Genomic DNA, 21,877 nt, shown 5'->3' with positions numbered 1-21,877 from the left:
AGTGAGTCATAGACTCCAATGTTAAAATAAACATGCTCACAGCCTGATACACAAACTGGTCTATATAGATACCAAAGCAGCTTCATGTTCAGAAATTGTATTGAACTTGGCATTATTAGGGGTGTGGCCTCTGTGACTGATGTGGATGGTGAAACAGGTGGCTGTAGCTGCTAGCTTCACCTGAACCTCCACCTGAACATTGGAGGTGAGCTGACTGTTGTTGACCCTGATATGTGTGTGTGTTGTGTTTCTCATGAGGAAGCATCAGAACAGTCTGATCCACGAGTACATTTTAATGGGAGCTTCAGTCCTGACACGGGCCAGCAGTTTGGATATACAGATAGAAAAGTCAGAGTACATGAGGATACTAAAGTTTATAAATGTGAATCAGGACCTGCTGCACACTCAGCACACTCTGACTCTGTGACCTAAACAAGCTTTGCAGGTAAAAAGGTTACACAACCTCCTACAGTCCATACTCAGGGCACAGGAGCCCCCCTGCAGAGATGCATGGGTTATTTAAACCCTGCCCCAGACTTTCAGGCAGGTGAAACCTTCACAGACGACTCTCCTCCTCAGGCCCCACAGCTTCCTGTCTGTTCTCTGATGATGTCACTTCGGGAGAGTATGAGATGGCGGGAGAGTCTGATATCGAAGGGCTGCAGAGAAAACACAGCATCATCTCTATCATCCTCACAGGCATCGTAGCCTGCAGGATCGTACCTGACCACATCACATGGTTTCGTACCTGACTGCGTCCAGCGCAGCGCCACCGCTGCTTTCAATTGTGACTTCGGTAACGGGCAGAATGTAAGCGACATGCGAGGAACCTGCCTCTACTGGCTCCGCCTCTGGCCTATTTACCTGAGAGGTGGCACTTGCTGTGAAGAAAGCGGGCGGGATTTGTTTTAAACTTCTTAAACTTTCAAAAGTGACCTGTCTGTGTCTGAGGGTGTCTGTATGTGTGTCTGTCTGTGTCTGTGGGTGTCTGTATGTGTGTCTGTCTGTGTCTGTGGGTGTCTGTATGTGTGTCTGTCTGTGTCTGTGGGTGTCTGTATGTGTCTGTCTGTGTGTGTATGTGTGTCTGTGTGTGTGTGTGTGTCTGTATGTGTGTCTGTCTGTGGGTGTGTGTGTGTCTGTATGTGTCTGTCTGTGTGTGTCTGTATGTGTCTGTCTGTGCGTGTGTGTGTGTCTGTATGTGTCTGTCTGTGCGTGTGTGTGTGTGTGTCTGTATGTGTGTCTGTCTGTGCGTGTGTGTGTGTCTGTATGTGTGTCTGTCTGTGTGTGTCTGTATGTGTCTGTCTGTGCGTGTGTGTGTGTGTGTGTGTGTCTGTATGTGTGTCTGTCTGTATGTGTGTGTGTGTGTGTGTGTGTCTGTCTGTGTGTGTGTGTGTGTCTGTATGTGTGTCTGTGTGTGTGTGTGTGTCTGTATGTGTGTCTGTCTGTGTGTGTGTCTGTATGTGTGTGTGTGTGTGTGTGTGTCTGTCTGTGTGTGTGTGTGTCTGTGTGTGTGTGTGTGTCTGTATGTGTGTCTGTCTGTGTGTGGGTGTGTGTGTGTGTGTGTGTGTGTCTGTGTGTGTGTGTGTGTCTGTATGTGTGTCTGTCTGTGTGTGTGTGTGTGTGTGTGTGTGTCTGTCTGTGTGTGTGTGTGTGTCTGTGTGTGTGTCTGTGTGTGTGTGTGTGTCTGTATGTGTGTCTGTCTGTGTGTGTGTCTGTATGTGTGTGTGTCTGTGTGTGTGTGTGTGTCTGTATGTGTGTCTGTCTGTGTGTGGGTGTGTGTGTGTGTGTGTGTGTGTGTCTGTGTGTGTGTGTGTGTCTGTATGTGTGTCTGTCTGTGTGTGTGTCTGTATGTGTGTGTGTGTGTGTGTGTGTCTGTCTGTGTGTGTGTGTGTGTCTGTGTGTGTGTCTGTGTGTGTGTGTGTGTCTGTATGTGTGTCTGTCTGTGTGTGTGTCTGTCTGTGTGTGTGTGTGTCTGTGTGTGTGTGTGTGTCTGTATGTGTGTCTGTCTGTGTGTGGGTGTGTGTGTGTGTGTATGTCGGGGCGACCGTGGCTCAGGGGGTTGGGAATTGCATCTGTAACCGGAAGGTCGCCAGTTCGATCCCTGGGCTCTCTGTCCTAGTCGTTGTGTCCTTGGGCAAGACACTTTACCCTACTTGCCTACTGGTGTTGGCCAGAGGGGCCGATGGCGCGATATGGCAGCCTCGCTTCTGTCAGTCTGCCCCAGGGCAGCTGTGGCTACAAACGGTAGCTTGCTTCCACCAGTGTATGAATGTGAGAGTGAATAAATAGTGGTATTGTAAAGCGCTTTGGGTGCCTTGAAAAGCGCTATATAAATCCAATCCATTATTATTATGTGTGTGTGTGTGTCTGTCTGTGGGTGTGTGTGTGTGTGTGTCTGTATGTGGGTGTGTGTGTGAATGTGTGTGTCTGTGTGTGTGTGTATGTGTCTGTCTGTATGTGTGTCTGTCTATGTGTATGTGTGTCTGTATGTGTGATTTTGTTTTTGTATGTGTGTCTGTGTGTGGGTGTGTGTGTCTGTGTCTGTGTGTGTGTGTGTCTGTATGTGTGTCTGTCTATGTGTGTGTGTGTCTGTATGTGTGATTTTGTTTTTGTATGTGTGTCTGTGTGTGGGGGTGTGTGTGTGTCTGTGTGTGTGTGTGTGTGTGTGTGTGTGTGTGTGTGTGTCTGTATGTGTGTCTGTCTATGTGTGTGTGTGTGTCTGTATGTGTGATTTTGTTTTTGTATGTGTGTCTGTGTGTGTGTGTGTGTCTGTGGGTGTGTGTAAATCTGTGTGTGTGTGTGTGTCTGTATGTGTGTGTCTATATGTGTGTCCGTGTGTGTCTGTCGGTGTGTGGGTCTGTGTGTAATTCAGTGTGTGTGTGTCTGTGTATGTATTACTGTGTGTGTGCGTGTGTGTCTCTGTGTGATTTTGTTTTTGTATGTGCGAGTGAGTGTTACCGCGTGTGCTACCGTGTGTGTTACTGTGCGAGAGTGTGTTAGCGTGTGTTACTGTGTTTGTGTCTGTGTTACTGTGTGTGTTACCGTGCGTGTCCTCCTGCTCCTCTGCACCTCTGGATAAACTCTGCTTGTATCGGTGCACAGCTGGATTTCCTCCCTTCAGGAAGTCTTCGGCAATCTGCAGGTAACGCTGACACACAACAACATGATCAGCGTCTCCTGGGTCAGGTGGTGTGTGATGCTTACCTGAGGCAGGTGTTGGTACCTGTTTATAGTCGTCAGTCAGCATGTTGCCCATTGCGATGAGCAGTAAAGAGAATGAAGGTCTGGACTGAGGTTTCTCTTCCCAGCAGCGTTTCATCACGTCGTACCTGCAGACCGAAAAGTGCAGAGGGTCATGCTGAGCGTTGTCACAGGAAGCTGATGTGTGCGCCTGCATGCGTTGTGTCATACATGTCCTCAGGAGCGTGGTCGGGTCGACTCATCCTGTATCCTCTCTTCAGAGCAGAGTAGAATTCCTGGGTCATGGGGAGGTCGGGGTACGGGCTGCAGCCTGGGACCAAAACACAGAAACCCTGTGGTGAGGGGGCGGAGACGAGGCTGACAGTAGTGAGCAGACACACCTGTCACAGTCGACCAGAGGGAAGTGTGAGGCTGAAGGAGATCTCACAGCGACGTCTGGACCTTTGTTCTTGTTTTTGATTGAAATGTACAATAAATTCCCTTTTTTCTCTTTGATTAAAGTTAAGTCTGTTCTTCTGGGCTGTGAGGTTGCTGGTAATGGTTTGTTCCAGCTGCTGGATCTGTTTCCTGGTTTTGAACTGGTTTCCAGTTAATGACCAATTTACAACTTCAAATTAAAACTGTGTGTATAACTTTAAAGGGTAAAGGTCAGCAAGAAGAATCAATAAACTTCAACCAGTCAACCCCCTGTTAATGGTAAATGGTAAATGGCCTGTATTTATATAGCGCTTTTCTAGTCCCTAAGGACCCCAAAGCGCTTTACACAACCAGTCATCCACCCATTCACACACACATTCACACACTGGTGATGGCAGCTACATTGTAGCCACAGCCACCCTGGGGCGCACTGACAGAAGCGAGGCTGCCGGACACTGGTGTGACAGACTGGGTTACCCAGAGAGAATATCTCCCACAGCAGAACTCCATAGGACCAAACATCGCTCTGCGAGCTGTAAATGTTCTGGAAGATGCTCTCTGGAGACATCCACTTCAGCGGCAGGAAGCTCTGAAACACACAGGTGGGTGCACAGGTGAACACCTGACCTGATGATGTCAGGAGCCCTCAGTATAGTTGACTGAACTGGTTAACTAACGTTTCCCCTGGCGATGTAATCCTGGTCCTTCAGCAGGTCTCTGGCCAAACCAAAGTCACAGACCTTCACCAGCTTCCCCTCGCACACTAGAATGTTCCTCGCCGCCAGATCTCTGTGCACACACTGAGGGACACACAACACGAATACAGATAAATAGGTAAACAAGGTAACATGTGAGTACATCAACTGGTCAACAAAACCCTCGTATCTCAGTATCACTTCCTGTTCCTGTTACATCGCACAGTGGTGTCTTGATGCACGCTCATGCTCCAAGTAAGGAAATCCCTAAAGTTGACTGCGTTCATCTGGACATTTTCAGTGGGAGAAATGTTTCATCAGCATCAGGTGACTTATTCAGTCTCAGCTGACTGCAGGTTTCAACCATATAAACAGGACATTTTAACAGTGACTGAAACTTGCACCACTGAAAGAATTGTCAAGGATGTTTGATATGAAAGGAAGGTTGGAGATTGGCCTATAATTAGCTAAGACTGCTGGGCCTAGAGATGCTTTTTGAGTAAAGGTTTAACTACAGCCAGCTTGAAGGCCTGTGGTACATAGCTGATTATTAGAGATAGGTTGATCATATTTAAGACTGAAGCATTAATTAATGGCTGGACTTCTTTGAGCAGACTTGTACAGGCCTCTGGAGTGCAACCAATTTGGTCCAAATGCGACCAAATTTTTCAATGGTGCGACTAAAAAAAAATCCTAGGTTGCACCAGTGCGACCAACTTTTCGAGTAAAAAAATAAAATAAAAAAATTCCCTGCAACACATTATGCCCCTATCATGGTCTAAACCAATCAGAGATAGTCAGGGGCGGGACCTCTCTGAATAGCTTGAATAAAGCGATATCGATTCATTAAATCCTGAATCGACTTTTAAATATTACTGTATTTTGCCAGAATTTCAGGTTAAAGCTCTCAGAACTATTTCAACAGCCACCAAACAGCAAATGAGAGCAGGTACACGGATTCTGCACAAAGAAGTAAACACAGAGCAGACCCGACGCATCAGAATCAGCTTTGTCTTTCTCGGCTTTCTCACCCGACGGCCATTGAGTTTACGTGTTTTTGCGCTGATTCTGAGCTGCAGGTTTTGTCTGTCTCCAACCAAAATTCACTGACTAGCAGCAAAAGAAGATCCAAACTATGATTCACATTTGATAAATGTCGTCATTTATTAACTCTTACTTTTGCTGTTTTGCTTCCACCACGATAAAATCACACTTCATGCACAGTTCTCTCTCTCTCTGTGTACTTCAAGAACAGTTTCCCATCTCAAATCTCTGTTTTCTGCATTATTCATTCGCTTATTACCCACCAGTCTACCGTTGCTTACAGCGCTGCCGGCCGCTAAAAACCAGGAAAATCTCCTTCATGTTTTTCTGTGTTTTATTCTCAGTTTCTTTGACACAAAGACATCTGCTGTGATGCTCACACCTCTGATGAAGTCTCACAATTGTCAGTACTGATAAAGGATCAGAATTATAATATTTCTGAATGTCTGAGACAAAATTGAATAGAATCAGGACTTTGTGAATCGGAATCGAATGGATTGTAGAAATCAGTGATGGTACCCAGCCCCAGTGAGCAGCCTTGGCCTGACAGAAGTGGATGTAGCTATGGGTAATGAGAAAAAATGAAAAGAACAATTGATAACTTTTTTGTTAAGTTAAGGCCTGATCCATCTGAAATTCATAGCCAGCTCTGACATTGTCTACAATATCACCAAAGAGAGCCAAAGCACTTTAAGCACAAGCACTTTTTCAGTAACTTACCTTTCTTGTAGAACTGTGCTCCAAATAAAGAACTTTGTATTGACAAGACTGTTAGTTAATTATTTACAAATCAATATTGTCTGTATGGACAGCAATTTCCCCCCCGAAAAAGTGCACATGTAAAACTGCGGTTTTAAGCAATGCAGTTGAACAATTTGGATGCACCTAACTTTTGTGCTGGTGTGCCTAAAAAAAGTTAGGCACACAAGTGCAACCGTGGCAAAAAATTTGTCTAGAGCCCTGCTTGTAGGAATGTGCTAGTCTAATTTGGTTGTATGAGGTCAACATTGACCTTCTGTGTTGTAAGTTATAATGGCTGCACAGCCATTAAGGATCAAATCAGCTTCTAAATAATTTTCTGGTTTTTCTCCCTCTGGATTTTTGCTATTGAAAATAAAAGTTGGACTGACTTGCATTTAATTTGTGTGTAAGCAAAATTTAAAATAGTATGCTACCACAAATTGTTTTTTTTAATTTAGTAGCACTTGAAATGTTTGCCAGTGAGTAAACAATTAGTATTGCATAGTCAAGAACATCAATTCATTCTTAGTACTCTGTACTGTGTAACAAGAGGTGTCCTCCTACCTCTTGTTACCCCCGTTTCTGTATTCGTACTTTTTATTTTGACTGTTGTGTGCTTTTTATTCTTGTTTTAGCTTTGTGCCTCTCTGAGAATAACACATTAATCACATATGATCGGCTAACTTGGTTAAATTTCCAGCGACCGCTTTTTCATGAGTCGGATCCACATCGGGATTTTGGAGACGCTACACTGCTGTGTACCTGTCTGCCTAAACAATCTGCTTGCCTCCACCCACCCTGTTTAAGAGGTCCATCAGGAAGCGTAGTAAGCATTCATTATAAATAATCTTTTCCTTACTCTACATCTGGATGTGTTGTTCCTGACTGAAACTTGGATTCGCTCCAGTGAGCTCCTTTCCAGATGAACAGAATCAAATTTTTGGAGGCTTCTCCAAACTTCTTCCCCCCTGACTGTGTTTTTTTTCAGATTACCAAGATTCACAGGGAATGGTGGAGCCATGGTCTTTAAAAACAAACTTACATTTCGGCGACTGCCTTCTCCCACCTTCTCTAGCTTTGAGGCTCAATTTTTAACCTGGTGTTCAGTCTGCGTCTCTCCGAGTTCTTTAGTTTTCCCCAGTTTAGGTTTGTTTACTCCCCGCTCTGCTCATCCTGTTTTTGTCACCTTATCACCTCTGTAAATAAACTTTCACTCGCACCCTAGCCAGTGCCAGCATTTTGGATCCTTTTCTCAATTCACCACATGACTGCTGCGCAGCCGTGACATGTTTTTTGAAGGCCGAGAAAGATGCCAAGCAGATTTACTTTACCAAGTGGATCATCATGGCCTTGCCATATTGGTCCATTTAATTGACCTTAATTATAATTGTGTATTTATTTTATTAGATTTTCGGTTGTTACAGACGGGACAGACATGACTGGGGGATAGGACAGGGAGAAAGAAAGAAAGAAAAAGATGGAGAGAAAGAAAAATAGAGGGGAGAAGAGATGGTGAGAAAGGGGGGAAAACAAAACACCTGGATCACCTGTATGGAGAAAAAAACCAGAAGAGAAAACAAGCAAGAAAGAGCAACATAATAAATACAACACTATCACAACAAACTAGCTAGCAGTAGATAACAGTAGATACTAAATATTAAGTGTTATTGTGCAGCACACAAGATCGACAGTGCACAATGTGCTTTGGGGTAGCAGCCAAAAAAGGTGAAGTTTGTGTCTGTGAACACCCGTGTGTACACCTGTGTGCACACCTGTGTGGATCAGCACGCTTGTATTCAAAAGGTTTCTCCATGTAACGATCTGCTAGGGAGTGTGGGGAGCCATAGCACCGCCCCCCCAGGGCATGAAGCAGGTATGGAGGAGATCAAGGCCCCAGACATCCAGAGGCCCCAGAGTACGAGGACCCAAGGAGGACCACCAAAGGGGCAACTGTGCCACCCTCCTGGGAAGAGCTGAGGAGAGCCCCAAACGAGAGGTCACCAAGCAGCCACAAATAGACACTCTACACACATTCACACTCCCCAAACATATTCTATATCCCAGGTCCAGGTACCCCCGCATCCCAAACCCCAATCTGACGGCCAGCACCTCCTCCCAGCACCCCAGCCCTGACAGTTAACAGAACGGGTGTGGGAGAGGACCCCAAACCGCCCTCCACCCGCTCTTATGTAGTGTTGCTGCGTGCTGTTCTAAAGTGCAATTCAAACACAGGAGGGCATGGTGCTGCTGCCAGAGAGCAGCACGGCTCCTCCCAAAAACCCTCAGTGTCTATATGCATTTAAAATTGAGGGTAGGGCACCAGCACCAAAGATGGGTTTGAATACACAGACCATCCTCTGGAGCCTGTAAAACGTGCCCACCCCCAAGGACCTATATGTATGTGTTATGAGAGTATGAGTAATGTGGATGTCTAGTTTGCAGAATAAAATTGAGGCACAGGTGGCCAGAAGGGGACAGAGGGGGAGTGCCTCCCCTGCACCCTGGTGACACACCTGCACCCCAAGGCCCTGCATGTGTGGGTGAGCGTGGTGGAGCGTGGTGGAGCGGGAAGAGGGAGGCAACTGAGGAGGATGGGGAGGGAAGGCCAGCTCCCCTGCTGACCCCAGTAGGCACCCCCACACTCTGGAACCCACCCACCACCCTGTGCTTTCTGACTTACATTGACTGCCTATTAAATTTCGTATCGATTTCAAAGTCCTGTTGCTTACTTTCAAATGCCTAAACAACCGGACTATCTTACTGACCTCCTCAGTCTTTATACTCCCGGCCGTTCATTGCGATCATGTGGACAGTTACTCCTGGCTTAACCCAGGCACCGTCTGAAGACTAGAGGTGACCATGCCTAGCACCATACCTCTTAATAGTCTCCCTGTTACCATTCGTGCCTCTGGCACCATTCAATCTTTTAAAGCACGCTTGAAAACTTAATATTTAAACCCGCTTTTTTCCCTTGTTAATTCTCATTTCTTAATCGCTGCATCTTTCCCTAGATTATTATGTATTCTCCCTATCTCTACTCACTAATGATTTTGCTTGTCCTTCATTTTACTGTGTTTTTAATTTTTCATTGCTCAGTATAATGATTTATTGTCTATTGCTTCGTGAAGCACTTTGTGTACCCCTGGTTTTAAATGTGCTATATTAATAAATTTGTATTGTATTGCAGTGTACTTGCAATGAATAAGTTGTCCTAACAGTCATCTTAAGTAAGCTTCACTTAGTTTTTTTGAGGCAGAGTTTGCATAATTTTGTTAAATTCTGGGAACTAATGAGGTTGTACAGTGTGTAAGGCAGAGTATACTAATGTAACCCAGTGAGTTTACACGACTCAGTAATGCACTATAACATGTTATTGTTAATTGGGATTTATCATTACTCTGTTAATCACTGAGTTGATCAAAAATAAATCAATAATAAAAGATAAATACTATAAATATAAGAATAAAACTAGAGCTGGGCGATAGAACGATAACGATATGTATCGCGATATAACTTTTACTCGTTAGAGAAATTAAACTATCGCGATAGACCTCGCCGCTTTTGTCCTCTTAAAAAAAAGAAAAAAGGTCAGCCAATCCAAATTAAGTAGCGCAGAGCCGAACCAATCACAGCCGCAGCGTCACGTGACTTGTTACGTACAGCACAAGTGCCAAGCCGCACATGTGTATTTGTTTGGGAAGCAGCCAGCCACCGTACCGCCCGGGTAATGGAGGAAATGAGTGCACCGACTAGAAAAATCAACCGAGCGTGACCGAAGAGAAAACAGATGATGGTTCCAACGCCGGAGAGATTGTCGAACGGAAGAGCCATAGAAGTTCCGTAGTGTGAAGGTATTTCGGCTATTTCAAGTTTGACAAAAAACAGAGTAGCGTGCACTGTAAATGTGCCGAAAGCAAGTCTGGAAATACAATAAACTGGTGCATGCGTCACACTGTGCGCCACGTTATTGTTTCGGTGAAATGAATTTCTACAATACTGTTAATTCTACTCTCTGCAGTGTTTAAATGCTTACATATACACACAGTTACTGTCCCTCCACACATACGACTCGGTTCTGCTTCTATGCCCCAGCTTTGTTTACTTTTTCCCACCGAGGCTTCTAGACTTCTGATTGGCCAACATTTCTGCACGGTTAGGAATCTAGCGCCACCTGCTGCTTTGGCATGTTCATAGCAGCGTTTTCCTTCATTTCTGCCTTTATGTGTGGACGGGATTATTTTTTAAAACGAAAACGGAAAATCTCAGTTTTCAAAAATACCCGTGTACGTGTGGACACGTCTCTGACTGGAAGCGCTGATTCGTCATTCGGCTTTTGTCAGACTAAAGTAACTGTTAAAACTGTTTGAAAAGCTCAGCTATACAACAAGGAGAGATTGAGAATTTCCTTTTAGTTCTCAGTTTATTTGATATTGACAAAAGTTAGTCAGTTTTGTCTGTTCTTCTGTAAAACAAACTAAGATTTATTTTTAGAATTAATATTTTGTTTCTAAGTGGAATTGACAATTTAGTCTGTTTCGTTTGTTCTGTTTTGAAACTTAAACGCTTTAGCGGCTGCCTTTTGTGTAGTTTGCAATATTTGCCTTTATTTATCTGAAAAAGTCTCATGTTCCTTAAGTACATCTACCCTGTTGAACTTCATCCATCCATTCGCGTCCACTTAATGGATGAACTTATTATGGGAAATAAATATTTAAATAAAAACAAGCTGCTGATTATTTCACATTTTACTTGTGAGCAATGGCACATTTAAATCTTACAAATATAGTTATTTGGCTTATATCGTGATAGATATCGTTATCGCCTGAAATGAAAAAAACATATCGTGATATGAAAAAATCTTATATCGCCCAGCTCTAAATAAAACCCAAAGAGTATATTTAACACCCCTACTGGTTAGGAAGGAACAAGCCTCGCCTTCCCCTGCTCTGTACCGTCACATGCTCAGACACAGAGAGAGACGGAGGAGCACGAGACCATCGCTGGTTTTCACCGCCAAGCTTTTCGCTGGAAAATAACTATTAACTTGATAAATTGAGCAAATATCCATACCGGAGATCTGCATGGACCTTGGAGAATTTATTGTGAACATTTTGGACCTTGAAACCATCGCGGTGAGTCAGAAGCTGTTAAGCTAACCTTGAAGCTAAAAAGCTAACAAGAAGTTAACAGGGAATATAATGGCCCGATTTCAATGTTGTAGATCTGCGCGGGAGCAGATGAAGTGGACAAGATCCTCTCTGAGAGTTGAACAAGATCCTCTCTGAGAGTTGAACAAGATCCTCTCTGAGAGTTGAACAAGATCCTTTCTGAGAGTTGAACATTAGAAGTGTGCTGGTGAGTTAAACTGGGGCTGGGCGAATCAGGCTAATTGAAAAGCTAACTAGCCTAATGCTCATAGCTGCAGCTGTAGCTGACCACGTTTTCACTGTGGGAGAACACACGGGGTTTCTCATGGAGTTCAGCCATTTTGAGCACTCAGCTTGTGTGCTGATGATGTTCTAGTATTACTTGTTGAATATTAAATGCACTAAAATTAGATGATGGAATAAGTTAATGTTGATCTTAAAGGTCATGAATCTACTTTATTTTGTTACATTTGATGCTCGAGCGGCACTGGATAGATGTCCGTGTGTATTCTTACTGTGCTGATACGTTACCACATACTGTAAAACTACAGCCTGTGAGTTTTTGTATATTATTTTGGTAATTCTATTTTGTACATTGAGTGTAAATAATATATTGCTTCATTGCTATGCAGTGTAAAGCAATGCTCCTGTAATTCAGTTAAAGGGCAATGCTGTAAAAAAAAAAAAAAAAAAAAAAATCTACCATAGTTTATGGTTTATTTCTGATCTCTGATAGAAATGTGCACATTGATGATAGAATAAGCTGATTGTGATTTAAAGATTGCATTCATGATTAAGATGCACTGTATAGACTATAGTTAGAAATTAGAATTAATGTTTTGTGCTTGTTTTGTTATAGCACTTGCATTATTTACTCATATGGCCATGTATATCATTAGAGTGTGAACTGAATTAGTAATAGTCCTGTTTTTTACAGGCTAGGTTTTCTTTTTTGGGATCGTGAGACCTGGATCTCTTCCTGACGAGGAAGATGGCGAGCCTTTCCCTTTGAACTGAACCACAGCCATTCCGAGTTGGCCCAGAAGGGCAGGTTGCTCTTCTCTCATGAACAATTGCAACAGTGCGGTAGGATGAAATCGCACCAATCACAAACTTTTGACCTGTTGGGTTTGACTTGACTGAACACTGACTATTAAGCCGGCAAGACTGACATATCTGTGCTCAGATAGGATTCTGATTGTTATTATTATTGCTGTCACTGTATTATATTTTATGTTTTCATTCCTGTTCATGAAATGCTGTTAAATTGTTGCTAAATAGTTTAATACAATTCATAGCAACTTTACCTGTGGCTCCAGTCATTCTTCTCCAAGCAACTCACTTTATCCCCCCTACGAATCTAGCTATTGGAGCATTCTCTCCATCTTACTTTAATTTCCCCTACCCTATCCTGTACTTGGCTACACTAACAAAGACTCGGAAGAGAGAGACTTAATGTTTAATAATAAAAATAATAATAACCATGAAGATGATAATAATAATAATATAATAAATTTCCCTGTTTTACTCTTTTGTGCTGTTGTGCGTACTATATATATATTTTGTGTTTAAATTGCTGGTTTTTAGTTTGTTTTTTGTCTGTTTGGGAGCTGACACAGTCTCTGTGGAGATGGGGTTTTGGGGGGTAACAGGAGGAGAGAAGCTGCAGAGAGGCGTGTAAGACTGCAACTCTGCTTTCTGGTCTCAACTCTGGATAGTCATATTTTGGGAGGTTGGATGCCATCTCTCCTAACAAGACCAGGTTTCCTACAGAAAGTTTCCCAATTATCTATGAAGCCCATATCGTTTTTTGGACACCACTCAGACAGCCAACAATTTAAGTGAACATCTGGCTAAACATGGCACTCCTGCAGAGGTGGATAGTAACGAGTTTGATTTACTCTTTTACATTTACTTGAGTACGTTTTTGAAAAAAAGAAGTACTCCTAGCAGTACCTTTATTGCACCATACTTTTTACTCATACTGGAGTACATTTGTGAAGAAGGAACTACTGTTATTCTTCTATATTTGGCAATATTTGACTCATTACTTAAAAAAAATGGTAATTAATTTCAAACATTAGATAATACTAGAAATAACAGATTGTGCCACCAGTGGAGTTTCCTGTACCTCTTTCACCAATCAGATGTAGGCATGCAGTCACATGACCAGTTATTCACTATGGCGGGCAGAGTGGCCCAAGAAAGAAGAAACACATAATAACATGGGAGAGGCAACCATCTCCGCTAGAATTGAAGAGGATGAACACCCTTGGCCTCAAATACAAAGAATGTTTCGCTTACAAGAACAGCTTTATAATGCGGTGACTTCAGTGTGAGCCACAACAAACCAACATTTCAGCATGAAAAAACTCAACTTGTCTAACTGTGTCCAGGTAAGTTTACTCTAAATTTCTTTTTAGCTGTGGCTAGGTGGTAGGGCTGGGCGATATATCAAGTTTTTTAAAAATATCGATATATTTTCATACGAGATATAAGATGTGATAATATCGTTTATATCGATATAGTCTATGTTACGTTATAATTATACTTGTGGAGCCGCAGGTTTGCCTCTCTTTCATCCACTTTTGTCTCTCCTTCACTGAACACAACTCCCCCTCCCCCATAGTTTCACCTGCAGGCAATGACAAGATGAAAGCGGAAAATCTCCGTTAGCAAGTTACTGCGGCTCGCCGGACGGTGTCAACGTGTTAGCGAGCTAACCTCGCTAACGACATGCAGCCCGGAGGAGCTGCACGGCCTAAAATCCTTTCATTTTCTCAAAACTCGACAGTGCGCCTTATGTATGAATTCTGGTTGTGCTCACTGACCGCGAACCGATTTTATGTGGTACACAGCGCTCAGCAATCTGTCAAAAAATGTTTTAATATGACTTTGCTAAGCTACGGAGCTGCACCGCTTGATGGATTGTCAGAGGATTACGGCTACCGAGGAGGAGCCTCGCGGAGTGATACTACTGTGCTTCAATGTAATATTACCGTACTGTGTGTGTATAAGGACCATAAATGGCACCTGTTCAGAGACGTGGTGCAGCTGTGAAATCTGTCTCTTTGTTATTACGCTCAGCGTCTATTAGTTTACATTTTGACTGCACAATTGTGAGCTTTTTGTTATGCACAAAAACAACATTGTTTTCTTTTATTTATGGACCATGATTATTTAATAAATGCTGATAATTTATTTTTGAGTAATTTCTTCATGTACATCTACGCTGTATGTAAATAAAAGTGCCCGTGTGACATCTGGGACACAGTGTGACTAAGAACTCTCTTTTTGTTCTTAACTTATGGCTTTAAAAAAAAAAAATCGAGATATATATCTTATGTCGCCATCCAGCTAAAAAATATCGAGATATGAATTTTGGGTCATATCGCCCAGCCCTACTAGGTGGACTTCAGTCTAATGTTGTGTCAACAACTTTTTGATATGTCTGTAGTCCAACACACATGAATTAAATGGCTGAATTGCCACCTCAGCATGCAGTCAAGTACTCGCTAATGACCTAATAATTTTATTCTGGTGTGTTGCAGTGAGGGCATGTTTAATAGTTTTAGGATACTGGACCTCCTTTGCCTTGTTCACTTCTTCCCTGTGGAGAGGTCCGTCACATGACTGCGGGGATATGGAGGCGGTTTCCTCCTTCCTTCCTGAGTTTGACCAAACTAGAATCACATCATATTTTCGGCGCCACGTTGTGGTGAGATAAGTTTGAGATAACCTATCACCCACAAACTGTGTGAGCTATAAGCTAACAGCTAGCCTGGTTAATGAAGTTAGAGTTCCACGCAAATGTAAACACAGCTTGTCTCTACTGCTTTAACTGTTAAAGTGTGTGAATGTGTGAATGACTGAATGTAGTGTAAAGCGCTTTGGGGTCCTTAGGGACTAAGTAAAGCACTATACAAATACAGGCCATTTACCATTTAAATCAGAAGGCAATGCTGCGGTTGACAGGGTTTATTATGTGAAACAGCAGCTTTAGTTTAAACAGCCTGTGTTAGGAGGCTAGCTTCATCCGTCTCCCTTCCCTTTGGTTGGAAGGGACGGGGTTTCATCTTTTTGCAGCCAGTCACGGCTTTCATCACCGTCTTTCTCGTCTTTCCCTGGAGTAACAGCCAAAACGTGCAAGGAGGATCTATTAGCTAGCACTGCTTAGCCTTGCATACGTTCCTATTCTAAACTTAATCTGGAATTCATTGCAAACTGTTTGTGCGGGATATGAATGACAACATTTTGTTTTTCAACAAGAGTTAGTAAAAAACATCTCCAGTGTGACAACATTTTTATGCCAAACATCCGCAGCTTGGCAGGCTATACAGCACTGTAATGCCCAGACCTCATTCTTTTGAAAACCATACATCTTTCCACAGGTCTGAACTTCATCAGACATCACCTAGACACAGAGCTGGATGAGGCCAGCACAAACAGCAGCCTGTCTGATGAAGATGACTTCTTTGGATCCATGGGGTCAGGAAAGCCAGGAGCCGAGTAGCAGGAGAGGTACCTTTCATGTCTGTTTACTGGAGGTGTGAATCTATTGCATGTCTTTCCCCACATCAAGAACCTGTCATTTAAAATCAATACAGCTCTTCCTGCATCTGGAGCTTGTGAAGGACTTCTTAGTAAGGCAGGACTCCTGTTCACTGTTAAACAGTTACATCTCCACAGCAAGAACCTTGAGAGCAAACTGCTGCTGAAGCTTAACCATCATTTCACTGAGCGAAGAAATGGCACATTTTTGCTAAATATGCAGAAATAGATGCACACCCATATAGTTTATGGTAAAGTAAACTGGCTTCTATGTACATGTTCTAATGTTTTCTCTGAGGCTACTGTACCATTTGGATTAAAAGTGACTTTAAAGTCTACAGCACATTCTTATCACTGGATATGGTTTGCTCCGTTTATATATTTATATTATTTATTGTATGTATTGGTTAAAAAGTTTTATGTTGTGAAAAACCGAAATCTGGAAATTAGAATTGTTGTGCCTTAATTGGGGCCCGAGCCCTGAGACCGCGAAGGCCCTTTTGTATCTGTTTCGTTTATTAATAATAATAATATTACTATTAATAATATTTAGTGAAAACAAAAGCACAAGTTTACCATGCTCAAAAACTCATGAAATTTTGCACACATGTCAGGTCTGGTGAAAAATTACGTGTTTTAATGGTTTCACATATGAGCATTGCAAAATGGTCTGGAGCGCCACCTATACATTGTTAAATGAAGTCCCAAGAACACAAACTTTGAGCTACATGAATAAAATTTTGCCCAAATTTTGACAAACAAAAAAGTCATGAGCCCATCAATGCAACGCATTTGACATTGGGGAGAGCGCCACTTAGTGGGAATAGGAAATGTCATGTTTTAAACTTTGGTGTGCAGTATAGAAATTAGTGCCCTCAGCAGCCTTAAATTTCTCTAGGAAAGCCTTAAGGAGTTGGTCTTGGGCTGTATTGGGGCGATCGTGGCTCAAGAGTTGGGAGTTCGCCTTGTAATCGGAAGTTTGCCGGTTCGAGCCCCGGCTCGGACAGTCTCGGTCGTTGTGTCCTTGGCCAAGACACTTCACCCGTTGCCTACTGGTGTTGGTCAGAGGGCCCGGTGGCGCCAGTGTCCGGCAGCCTCGCCTCTGTCAGTGCGCCCCAGGGTGGCTGTGGCTAGAATGTAGCTGCCATCACCAGTGTGTGAATGGGTGGATGACTGGATGTGTAAAGCGCTTTGGGGTCCTTAGGGACTAGTGAAGCGCTATATAAATACAGGCCATTTACCATATTGGAAACTGTGAGTTTTCAGCAAAGGGCGTGACCCCAGCAGCAGGGCGAACATTGATGTGTCGCCATGAAGACCAAAATTGCTATAACTTAAAGGAATCCAGTCTGATTGCCCCCAAACTTCACAAGCAGGATAACACTCCCACCCTGAACAGACTGATATGCACATTGTCAGAAATACTCAGAGCGCCACCTAGTGGGAACAGGAAATGTCATGTCTTACACTTGGATGTACTGCTCCTCACATGATGATCAGATTCATCTGAAAAGTGGTGAGAATAAACATCAGTCCCCAATGATGTTTCAGTGTCATAATTATATTTAATTTTAATAACTGTACAGTACTCTGATTTTGGTAACTATTGTCCTTGATGTAAATATGTAAAAAAATTGTATGTTACTGCTCTGTGCCCTGTGTACTGTTTGTTTGTGTATGTATTTTTCTTGCTGCTGTTACAACTGAATTTCCCCTTGTGGGACAATTAAAGGATTACTCCTATTCTATTCTAATTGTGAATTTAAATTGAATGGCGCACCCGTGTGGCAAGGCGATTCAGCATGATTCACTTCTGTCAGTGCGCCCCAGGGCAGCTCTGGCTACAATGTAGCTTGCCATCACAAGTGTGTGAATGTGTGTGTGAATGGGTGGATGACTGAACGTGTAAAGCGCTTTGGGGTCCCTAGGGACTAAGTAAAGCACTACACAAATACAGGCCATTTACCATTTTTACCATGGAACATGATGTAGCTTTTGAGGGGCTTGGAAACCTCAAAAAATCTTGAAATCTGGCACACACCTCCAATGTGAGGAAAGCTTTCTTTTAGTCTGATCATTTTCATTAAATATTGCAAAATGGCTCCACAGCACCCCCTACAAAACTTCAAAATACCCTTGCCCTATGTTTGATTTTTGACTCTGAAACTTGGGAAGTTAATGTAAGATATCAAGATGTACAAAAAGGTGTCTTGGAGCAATACCTCAAATCCAACAGGAAGTCAGCCATTGTCAATTGAAGGTGTAATTTTGGTGACATTTTTTCCTCTTTTCAGGCCTCGTACTTTAACAACCTCCTCCTAAGGATCTCATCAGACTGATGTGATTGTCAGTGAATGGAATCTAAAGATGTTTGTGATGTTATATTGCGAAGCATTTTACGTTTGGTGAAATGGCATGGCCATGGCGTCACGCGGAGTTTTAAGCACCCGCCAAAAAGCACGAAACTGCTGTCATTCAAAGACACAATGCCCAGTCTCTCCCAAACTTCACAGGCATGATGAGAGCCAAGCTCAAAAATGTTTGATATGCCATTTCTCAGTAATGTTTAGAGCGCCACCTAGTGGAAAGAGGAAATGCAAAGTAGAGTATAATCATCATTGAACAAAATGAAATTTTATCTTGTTCTTCTACGCGTTAAATCCATCAGTGTGACATTAGATAGGACCTGCTGGGCGTAGGTGATGGGCGTGGCTCGACACGCCGGGGTACGAGGGCCGTCTTAACGCTGCTTGCAGCTTTAATTTGTTAATGTTTTTAAATATATTCTTTTGGAAAATACTAAAATTTGTGTATTTATTGTCATAGTTCTCAGCATCTGGAGAGAGTGTGGTGTGTTTTTGTCTCCCACCAGGGCGGAACTGGACTTTGCTTCCCCACCTCTGAACCCACCCTTAATGCACACGATTGGCTCATTCACACTGATTCTGCTCTAGCTTCTCATCACAAGCATTATTCCTGGCAGACTACTTAAGACGGCAGGAGATGCTGCTTCCTCGCTGGATCGTCACACTACCTAGCGTCAGTGTAGCCTCTTTACTCTTACATGAGTAATTTTTTGAATGACTACTTTTCACTTTTACTTGAGTAACAATATTTTAAAGTAATGCTACTCTTACTTGAGCACAATTTTGGATACTCAACCTACCTCTGCACTCCTGGGTGAAGCCCACATTGTTTTTGACACCACTCAGACAGCCAGCAATTTAAGGAGAAGATGCGGCTAAACATGCCACTCCTTGTCCAATTGGGGAGGGGACCAGAGAAATCTACAGAGTCCCACAATTGTTTTGGCAAAGTTACACACTGATTCAATATTGACTTTATTGACCTCTGACTGACTTAGCTAGTAATCAGACACTAATTGTACTCACTGCATCCACAAAGCCACCAGCATTGTGGAGCATCCCACGAACTCTTCACTCCGCTGCAATGGCTCCCTGTTATATTCAGAATTCAAAATCCTGCTCCTCACATTCAACGTCTTAAATCATCAGGCCCCATCACCTATGGTCATGTGACAGGTACATACTGAACAATTTGCGTTTATGAGTGTTAGTACCTTTCTAGATGATAGGAAGTCCATAGCCTGAACAATCTGGTAAGAGAAGCTGATGAGATCATTGAGGCTGAGGAGAGGACTGTCACTGAGGAGCAGCGATGATGCCTCCTGCTGGTCTGAAGTAGAACAACACCAGTTAAACCAGAGATATCCCATACTTGTCCATGGAACAGCTTCTTAATATGGATGTTCAGTGACTTGACTCTGCAGGTAGGAGTGTGGTGTGTCCACATATTTATGGCCATAACTGTGTGCAGCCATCACCTGCAGGCGTGTACGGTGTCTCGTATACGGCGGGTTCGATGTCGGCGTAGCTGAGCTCCTTCATGGCAACGTACTGAGCGCTCTCCTCTTTGTTCATGTCTATGTAACCTCCATCATTGTCACTGTGAATGAGCCGGTGAGTCAGCACTGGACAGAATCTACATGTGTGTGTGGCTGTGGGTGTGTGACAGACCTCTTGGTCTGTGTGTCTCCATGTAGAAAGGTATGTTTGTTCCTCTGCAGGTAGTTCACCAGGTCTCCATGACAACAGAACTCAGTGATCAGATAGACGGGACCTGCACAGGTGACATGTCAGGATTAAGTTAGCATCAGTTTGAGTATGGACAGCATTGGAGATGGTTTAGGACTAAGACTTGGGTTAGAACTAAGTCAAGTATCTCCATAAATTATAATCCCAGGATACTGCAGATAACAAGAACAGCTCTGTTTAATCTCCGCTATGTACAGTCGGTGTGCCTCACCTGTTCACTCATTAGTGTTGGTCATAATCAGTCATGGTTAAGTTGGAAACTTGTAAATAAATAAAAATAAAATTACTTACTGTAGGATAGACATTAGTTTGTGAATACTCGGGAAAAGAATAGTCTAGAAATAAATGAGGATTAGAAGAGGATTAATTCTGTATTTGCTTGGAATTATGTCTGGATTATGTCTTAATGCATGCTCAATCATCCAGGTAAGTAAATCTCCAAAAGTTGATTCTGTTCATCTGGACATAAAATGGTAAATGGTAAATGGCCTGTATTTGTATAGCGCTTTATTTGGTCCCTAGGGACCCCAAAGAACTTTACACTACATTCAGCCATTCACCCATTCACACACTGGTGATGGCAAGCTACATCGTAGCCAGAGCTGCCCTGGGGCGCACTGACAGAGGTGTAGCATTTTCAGTTTCAGAAACGTTTCGTCACTCATCCAAGTGACTTCTTCAGTCTCAGCTGACTGCAGGTTTCCCAAATCTTATAAACAGTACATTTGCAAAATGACTGAAACCAGTGAAACCACTGAAGGAACAATGGGCTGGGAGGCCAGGTTCTTCAGTGGGCTGGTTTCAGTAATTATGCAAATGTACTGTTTATAAGATTGGGGAAACCTGCAGTCAGCTGAGACTGAAGAAGTCACTTGGATGAGTGACGAATTGTTTCTCCCACTGAAAACGCTGCGTCCAGATGAACAAAATCAACCTTTGGAGATATGTCTGGATTTGTTTAAGAATGATATTAGGGTTATATGAAGAACACTTTGGGATTAAACAAAGATTATATCAGGAGTAAACTGAGACCTCCTCTCGTGCAGGCTCCCAGCAGGTTGACAACATTCAGGTGAGGACCGAGATGAACCAAAACCTTCAACTCTGACATCAGAGACTGAACTGCATCACTTCTCGCTGCAGAAAGACAGAGTCAGTCAGTCAGACAGTCAGACAGACGGGTAGATAGCCCAACCAACAGAGAGACAGAGAGACAGACCTACAGACAAACAGATACATTCAGACAGACAGACAAAAAAAAAACAGTCAGGAAGAGTTTGTCAGACATACAAACAAACAAGAGACAGACAGACAGTCAGAGTGTCACAGACACACAGCTAGACAGTATGTGGTGCTGTCATTTGGTGTTGGTTCTCTCTGTGGTAGAGTATCACTTCCTGTTCCATTTGTGTAGCTCACCTGTGCAGCCAATTTAATTAAACACTTACAGATAACATTTTATTTCACAGCATAATCTTCACTTACTTCATCCAAAGCACAGTCTCTGTGTACTCACTACCTAATTTATAGCCAAAGTATTCACTCACTGTGTCTTTACTGTTTTGCTAGCTTAGCTTAGCTTATAACGCACTCGCTAGCAGCATGGCCTCTTCACGTGTCCCTCCTGCACTTTCCTGCTCATTGTGTCAGATGTTTAGTTACTCTTCTGCGTCCTTTAGCAGTAATGATACTTGTAACAAATGCAGCATATTTGCAGCTCTGGAGGCCAGGATTACTGAATTGGAGACTCAGCTTCGCACCCTTCATTCACCCGCAGCTAGCCAGGCCCCTGTAGCTGGGGCAGCCAAAGATAGCGTAGGCCCCGCTAGCTATTCCCCGGCAGACCCCAAGCAGCTGGGGAAAGAGGGCGGCTGGGTGACGGTGAGGAGGAAGCATTGTCTTAAACAAAAGGTCCAGGTACACCACCAACCTGTTCATGTGTCTAACCATTTTTCCCCACTCGGCG

At 43.1% G+C, this 21,877-nt stretch overlaps 1 pseudogene across 1 annotated transcript in view; it reads right to left on the bottom strand.

The window, feature by feature from the left end:
- Positions 1-275: 275 nt before the first annotated feature.
- The window catches only part of LOC309715621 (platelet-derived growth factor receptor beta-like), a 46,526-nt pseudogene continuing 24,924 nt past the window's right edge, over positions 276-21,877 (bottom strand). Inside the window, exons 17-27 of the transcript XR_014280692.1 lie at positions 20,944-21,048; positions 19,834-19,936; positions 19,641-19,762; positions 19,377-19,492; positions 4,296-4,418; positions 4,096-4,207; positions 3,412-3,511; positions 3,224-3,329; positions 3,043-3,148; positions 749-881; positions 276-659 (exon numbers count right to left, since the gene is read on the bottom strand). The product of XR_014280692.1 is annotated as a platelet-derived growth factor receptor beta-like (transcript). The remainder of the gene's footprint in view (positions 660-748; positions 882-3,042; positions 3,149-3,223; positions 3,330-3,411; positions 3,512-4,095; positions 4,208-4,295; positions 4,419-19,376; positions 19,493-19,640; positions 19,763-19,833; positions 19,937-20,943; positions 21,049-21,877) is intronic.

The sequence above is a fragment of the Aulonocara stuartgranti genome, assembly GCF_965226115.1.
Source record: "Aulonocara stuartgranti genome assembly, chromosome: 10".
NCBI lineage: Eukaryota > Metazoa > Chordata > Actinopteri > Cichliformes > Cichlidae > Aulonocara > Aulonocara stuartgranti.
The sequence above is the reverse complement of the archived record's forward strand: the minus strand, read 5'-3'. Positions and strand labels throughout refer to the sequence as shown.